An 8,291-nucleotide genomic window follows, 5' to 3' on the forward strand; every position below is an offset into this window, starting at 1 on the left:
CTTTCTTTCTTTCTTTCTTTCTTTCTTTCTTTCTTTCTTTCTTTCTTCCATCCTTCCTTCTTTCCTTTCTTTCTTATTTACTTTCTTTCTTTCTTTTTCTTTCTTTCTTTCTTTCTTTCTTTTTTTCTTTCTTTCTTTCATTCTTGCTTTCTTGCTTTCTTGCTTTTGCCCAAGAACAAGACATCAGTAAATGCTGGCCTTCTACTTTAACTGTTGCAATCATTTTTATATTAATTTGCTTTTATTGAGGCTTGTAAAATGTAAATAAATCTTGATATCTTATATGATCGAGAATGTTGTCTTTATTTAAATATAAGTAAACTTAAAGACACTTTAAGGGTAGTATTAAAAAAATGAAAAAAAAAGTATGACATGATATTTGTGAATAGTCCAAAGTAGTCCTCAGTGAGCCATGAAAATGACCATGGACAAAATTATTAGCTACTGTGCTTCTGAGACAAGGTCTCCTTAGTTGAAGGTCTTGAGGACTTTTGAAATTAAGCACAATTCTTAAACATTAATGAGCAAGGCAGCAGAAGGTTAAAAGTGATATGAGTACCCAAAGTAATGAAAGCTATTGAAGGAGAATCAAGGAGCTTAAAGAGTGGTTACTGTGAGAATTAGTTAAGTCATATATCCACAGGACTTTGTAGATTGCAGATGATGACAAATAGTTGTGAAGATCAAAAGATCAGCTATGTTTATATCACCTATTTTCATCAGCAACTATAATGCAAGTACTTCATTTGGTACTTTATCATGTCAATGTCCAATCAATTCTGTGAACATATTCCATAGGTACTGAAGAAGTTGAAATCTTAAAAACAAACAAACAAACAAACAAAAAAAATAAAACCTGGATGTGTTCAAATATAGATAAAAGAAAGCCATTCTGAGGGATACACTTTAGAGAGACAGAATTGAAAGATATCTCAAGGGGTGTCATATAAAAATGGCAAAGATGGTCATTTTGCCTAAAAAAAAATCTTACACATGGTAGGTGAAGGAAACCAAAGAGGGGATGAGGAAGGAGTGAGTGAGGCCAGGTGAGTTGATTGTGCAGGGCAGCCTGGTGTAGCAGCTGAGCTTGTGGGCCTGGCGGTGTGAAGTAGTCATCATGATGGTGCTGAAGAGCCAGCTGAAAAAAAAAATGTTGAGCAAGTACAAATACAAAGACCTAATTATATGGGAAATTGTCATTGTTATTACACTGCACAGAGATCTCAAACTTATACTACTAGGTACTTATGTTTTTGATGATGGCAATTCCAGGTTGCTAATGAGCCTTACTGGAACAATTCTTGTGCCTATAGAGGTAACATATACAAAATCCCAATATGCCTGTGGCTTCTGGACACATATCTGTATAATACCCGAATCTGTTTTGTTAAAAGCTAGCAGTTCAATGACCATTAAAGCAGGAAGTATATTGATTCAAATGGAAAGATCTATCTTCCTTATTTACATGAATGGAAGCAGCAGAGTTTGACTTATTGGGTGTGATTCAAGTAATGATTGTGGTGTTCAGAGAGGAGACTTCAGGGTTTTCACATCCCAATCTTTCAGCATCCTATCTATTATGCCAAGCAACAGGACCACTAAATAATTTCTATATGCCAGGTATGCCAAGTGGAATGACTTCATACCTGCCTGGACACCCTCCCAATCCCAGTGGTTTCCCAGGTTACCCTTCTCCACTAGGTAGACAGTACCCTTTGATCACAAGTTCACAATACCCTTCCCAGCCTCCTTTGACCACTGTTGGTCCCAGCAGAGACGGCACGAACTTTAATTGAGCATCTCTCACTTCAGCAGTTAGTGACAAGATTAAATGACAAATGGAAGAGGAAATAGATCATGCCCATGCAGAGCTCATTGTCTTAAAGTGTACAGAAGAGGACATGAAAAAAAGTCACCAGAAACTGGAAGAGATGGCAACCTGCTTGGATCAGGAAGTGGCTGAAGTTGATTAAAACAAAACAAAACAAAACAAAATGAAACAATGAATTACTGAAAAAGAAGGATGAAGTTTTGTTTTGGAGAAAATGGAAAATCAATCTGAAAACAATGACATTGATGAAGTTATCATCCTTACAGCCCCACTCTACAGACAGATCCTGAACTTGTATGCAGTGGAAAATGAAACTGAGGATACCATCTATTACCTGGGGAAGCCTTAAGAAGGTGAATGATTAGACCTAGATGTCTTTCTGAATCATGTTCAATTTCTATCTAGGAAACAGTTTCAGCTAAGGGCATTAACGCAGAAAACAAGGAAGATTGCAGGTCTCAGTGATCTCTACTGAATTCCTAGACATCAGCTGGGGAATGAGCTTTTCCTATGACAACCGTCTTCCTTCTCTTTTCCTCCTGGCAGGAGGTGCCCAGAATAAGTTATTGCAGTATCACTCAAGTGTAAGATATCTTAAATAAAAAATATATTTTCTGTTTTCTTTTAGTAAAAAGACTAACTTTTATTAATAATGTACTTTTTATTCTCTGTTAACTTTTTGTACCAAGTGTTGGGACAGATTAGGCTGAATAAAATTGTTGCATAACAAAAAGAAAAACCGCACACAGATAATTTCCATCTTAACTTTATAAAACATTTAAAAGGATGACCTACATACACATTGTGGGTATACATAATTAAGGGGAGGATGAGGAGGATAAAAATCTTGCATACTGAAATAATCTGTAAATACAAGAAAAAATATTTATTGTTTGAAGAGCAAAAATGACAGGCCATTAAGTCCAGTGGTATGGAAGGCAACTTATTATTAATTTAGTAATTATTGAACAAGCTATTTGAAAGTGCTGTAACATATTCTCTACCTGTTGGCTATCAAAAAGCCTCTGACCTTGTTGTACACTCATAGCTTAGTAACATAAAATAACATATATATACACACATATACATGCATACGTACATATAAATGTGTGCATGTGTGGGCACTTGAGATGAGGACAATACTATTAGTCCAAATTAAAAATAAGTTTAGTATTTTAAAATATATCACTAATGCAATAGTAACAAAAATAGTTCATATAAAATATGATATTTTTAGGGAGAAAATTTAAGTCCATTATAGATCTGCCTCATCTTAATTCCATGATCATCTTTCCTAGACAGAAATTCATGACTTTCAAATTAAACGAATCAAATAAAAAACACCCGATCAACCATTGGACATTTATGGATGATATCAATCTATATGGATCCATTATAAGACAAATTAAATAGCTTCTTCATATTGTGGAATAATTCTCCAATAATATCAAAATGTCATTTGGGATAAGAGCTCACTATTTGATAAAAAGTGCTGGGAAAACTGGAAAAGATTATGGCAGAAACTAGTCATAAGAAAATCTTACACCACATAACAAAATAAAGTCAAAATGGGTTCATAATTTAGATACAAAGACTGATACTATAAGCAAACTGGGAAAGCAAGGAATAGTTTACTTGTCAGATTTATGGAAAACAGAAGAATTTATGACCAAACAAGAAATAGAGAATGTTATGAAATGCAAAATAAATCATTTTGATTACATTAAATCTATTTGCACAAACAGAGCCAATGCAACTAAGATTAGGAGGGAAGCAGAAAACTGGGAAAAAATTTTTACAACCAGTGTCTCTGATAAGGGCCTCATTTCTAAAATATATAGTGAACCAAGTTCGATTTATAAGAATACAAGTCATTCCTCAATTCATAAGTGGTCAAGGATATGAACAGGCAGTTTTCAAATGAAGAAATTAAAGCTATCTATAGTCATATGAAAAAATGCTCCAAATCACTATTGATGAGAGAAATGCAAATCAAAACAACTCTGAGATACCACATCACATCTATCAGATTGACTAACATGACAAAAGAGGAAAATAATAAATGTTAGAGAAGATGTGGGAAAATTGGAACATTAGTGAATTGTTGATGGAGTTGTGAAATGATCCAACCGTTTTGGAGAGCAATTTGGAACTATGCCCAAAGGGTTATAAAAATGTCCATACCCTTTGACCCAGCAATAGCACTTCTAGGGCTGTATCCCAAAGAGATCATACAAGTGGGAAAAGCACATGTGTGTACAAAAATATTTATAGAAGCTCTTTGTGTTGTGGCCAAAAATTGGAAATTGAGGGGATGCCCATCAACTGGGGAATGGCTGAACAAGTTGTGTTATATGAATGTAATGCCATACTATTGTACTATGAGAAATGATGAGCAAGTGGAGTTCAGAAAAACCTGGAATGCCTTGTATGGACTGATACTGAGTAAAGTGAGCAGAGCCAGGGGAACATTGTACAGAGTAACAGTCATATTGTGTGATGTCTAACTTTGATCGACTTAGCTCTTCTCAGTAATGAAAGGATCTATGACAACTCCAAAAGATTCATGATGGAAAATGCTATCCACATCCAGAGAAAGAACTATGGAGTTTGAATGCAGATCAAAGCATGCTATTTATTCTTTTTCTTTTCTTCTGTTTTGTTTTGTTTCTTCTTTCTTGTGGTTCCTCCTATTAGTTCTAATTCTTCTTTTCAACATGATTAATGTGAGAATATGTTTAATAGGAACATATATGTAGAGCCTATATCAGATTACATGCCATCTTGGGGAGGGAGGTGGGAAGGGAGGGAGAGAAATTTTAAAACTAAAAAGCTTATGGAAGTGATTGTTGAAAACTAAAAATGAATTAACTAATTAAAATATCATTTGGACTTGATAAGATCAAAATTTTAAAATAGAGTAGGAAAGAACATTTCAATGAGAGGTCACATTGAAAGAATAGATAAGCATTGTAACTAAACAAAAACATTTATGCAATTGTTTTGGAACAAACAGACATCAATCCTCCAAGAAACAGAAAAGATAAATAGCAGTTATATATTATGGGATTTGTAACAAAAAAAATGACATATATCTGGTTGGAGTTTGTAATTAATCAAAAGACCCTCTAAAGTCCTATTTTATTATATGGCTCTATATTGTAGCACTTCTTCAAGATACTCTCAAACACACACACGTACACATACACATATGCATGTACACTAAACTAACTCAAAATAGGCTTCACATTTAGCTGCATATTCCAATCAGAGCAATATGCACTTTTCATTAATTTTTAAATTGAATGAGTATGCTAACCTATTTTGAATTTCCATCCATTCCATTGGTTTAAGGTCCTAATAAAGTTTTAGAGTTTGACACAATATCATCTTGTGTTAGCTATATCTGGAGAACCTCACCATTAATAAGAAGTCTTCCTCTATCCTGATTTTGCATAATATAGATAGTATGACATTGGTGAATATCTTTCCATTGTTTATTAATTTGATTGATGTGGATACTCACTAGATTTCTAAATAAAGTCATTGCCCAAGTCAAAGATCATAAATTTTGTACCATTTTAACACACGTCATAAAACCTTATTTGAGGAGAGCCTTTAATATTGGATTTCATTCCACCAAGTTGATTTTTTTAATTAAAAAATGGCAGAACAAATGTGTCTTCTCTACACCTCTCAATCTATTGTTGTATTATAAAGATGTGATCTGCTATAGGAAATCAACTGCAGAAAACTGCCTAATTGTTCTTATTTTATCATTGCTAATGTCTTTCTGATTCTTCTCATCTTTTTCAACAGGGCTCAGATAGAAGCAGAATGGAACATACTATTATCATGTATAGTTTATCCATGTTCACTGTCATGTAGGCTGTTCAGAGGCTGAATAACTGCTTTTTGTAGTTGATTGAAGTATTAGGATATAAGTTAATCATCCACCATCTCACTAAAAGCATTGTTATTACAAATACAGAAGCATACAGAGCAATAGATTTGAAATGTGCATTATCCTGTTATGACATAATTTTCATCTCCTTGGCCATATCACTGCATTTTGGAATCTTTTCATTCCATTTATCTTGAAGATTATTTGTACTTTCAATGGAAACCTCTATTAAAAAGTTGTTCTTAATTTTTTTTTAATGAATCAGTGTTATACCCAGTGGACATGAGCAATGGTTGGGTCTGTGATATTTTCAGTCTAGTTTATTTGTTAGGTTCTCTAGGATATTTTGGGGTCCATGTTTGTGATATAAGAGTTTTTCTCAGTTAGACCATAAAAAATAGTAAGCTTGTAATATATAATTCTAACATCTAGATATATAATTCTAACTACTAAGTTTTACTGGGTATTCAGTAGATACTTTATGTTCATATCCTGCATTGACATTTCCTATAATCTCTAACTTTTCACTTAATATCAGTCAATAAGATCACTTTTTAAAGGACAAACTTTTTGCAATTTTTGATGGCAGTGACTTAGTCTTTTATTTAGTGAGGTGATAGGGTAAAGTGACTTGCCTAGGGTCATACAGCTAGTGATTATCATGTGTCTGAGGCTGGATTTGAACTCAGGTTCTCCTGACTCTAGGACTGGTACTCCATCCACTGTGCCATCTAGCTGCCGCAGTGACTTAGTCTTGGATAGATATTATGACCTCTCCATTTTCACAAACAAATATGCTGGACATTCTCATTTTTCTGATAATACTTTTGTAATATACTATTGCCTGAGGCCATGTGGATGTTTCTAAAGGAGGACCTTTTGTCATCCACACTGGTAGTTATTCTAGCAAAATTTCTGAAAGGAATATAGAACACAAAACAAAACAAAAATAACTGGGAAGTATCTATACCCCTAAGGTATCAAGTCATATGACTGTAGTGTTAATATAGAAACAGCCAAGATAAACTTGGAACTTTAAATTAGAATAACAATGCAGAGCCTATTCTCCTCATGAGGAAGAAGTAGTGCAATAGCCAAAAATTGCAACTAAAGTGATCCACCTGAAGCAAATTTAAGGTTCATAGACATGCCCAGTGAAGCCTGCTATAACATTATTTTCTGGACTAGCAGATCAGTGTCTAGTTGTAACAATCTCTCAAACAGAGCCAATTCACCCTTCAAGAGAAAAATGATGACTCATCTGTAATTGGCAGCCCAGCCATGTAAAAAACATGAGTTTAGAACCACAGAATTTGAAGATAGGAAAAACTTTTCTCAGCCATCTACTCCAAGTGATGCATCAAAGAAACTCCATGAAAACATACAACAAGTAGTCATTCAGGACCTAATTGAAGATCTCCAAGGAAGGGAGACTCACCAGAGTAAGATCCTTAATGATAATAGTTGTTTTAATATTCAGCTTTGTAAAAGCAGCACAGCACACTTTTTTGCATACTGTAGGTACTAAATGAATATTTAATGAATAAAAATGAACTAGCAAGGATGCCAGTGGGTATAGGGTATGAGAGACACTGAAGAGTTGAGGATAATTTCTAGATTTTGAGCTTGGGGAAGTAGGAGGATGGTGATGTCATACACAAAATAAGGAAGTTTAAAAGAGGAAAGCTTTAGGGGAAAAGATAATGAGTACCATTTTGGACTTGTTAAGTTTAACAGACCTACTAGACATGCAGTTTGAGATATCTGAAAGGCAGTTGGAGGTGCGAGTCTGGAGGTCAACAGAGATCCTAGGTCTGGATAAGCAGATTTGAGAATCATGATCATAGAGATTATAATTATATACATGGGAGCTGATGAGGTCACCAAGTGCAATAGCATGGAGGGGGAAGTGAAGAGGGCCCAAGAGAGTGCCCTGAGGGACAAACATGGATAGTGAGCTTGACCTACATGAAGATTTAATGAAGGAAACTGAGAAGAAGCAGATTGATAGGAGGAGAATCAGAAAAGCATGATGTTCCCCCCAAAAAACAAACAAACAAACAAACAAACAAAACAACAACAACAACAACAACAAAACAACTAAAGACAAGAAAGTATCATGAGGAGGGTCGTAAACAGTGTCAAAGTCTGCAGAGAGATCAAGAAGAAATAATATTGAGGAAAGGTCATTGTTTTTGTCAATTAAAGTTTGTAGAGAGAAACTTAAATTGAAAGAGGTCAGAAGCCAAATTGTAGAGAGTTGAGATGAAAATGAAAGGAGTGCAAATGGAAGAACTTATTGTAAATTGCCTACTTGAAGAATGTAGAGATAAAAGGCACAAGAAAGAGTTAGCAGGGCTGAAAGTATCAAGTGAAGATTTGTGTTTATAAGCAGTAGGGAAGTAGCCCATATAGACAGGGAATTGTTGAAGAAAAGTGAGAATGGGAATAATACAGGGAAACAATATTGTGGAAGGGGCAGGATAGAATGGGATTGCTAATATAATTAAAGCAGTTTGCCTTAAGACTCCTTTAAATGTGAAACAGGTTTGTGAA

At 34.5% G+C, this 8,291-nt stretch overlaps 1 pseudogene; it reads left to right on the plus strand.

Moving 5' to 3' along the window:
- Positions 1-1,117: 1,117 nt before the first annotated feature.
- On the plus strand, positions 1,118-2,306 carry LOC114039089 (annotated as a pseudogene).
- Positions 2,307-8,291: the final 5,985 nt, after the last annotated feature.

The sequence above is a fragment of the Vombatus ursinus genome, unplaced genomic scaffold (assembly GCF_900497805.2).
Source record: "Vombatus ursinus unplaced genomic scaffold, bare-nosed wombat genome assembly UNPS02011613.1, whole genome shotgun sequence".
NCBI classification, from domain to species: Eukaryota; Metazoa; Chordata; class Mammalia; order Diprotodontia; family Vombatidae; genus Vombatus; species Vombatus ursinus.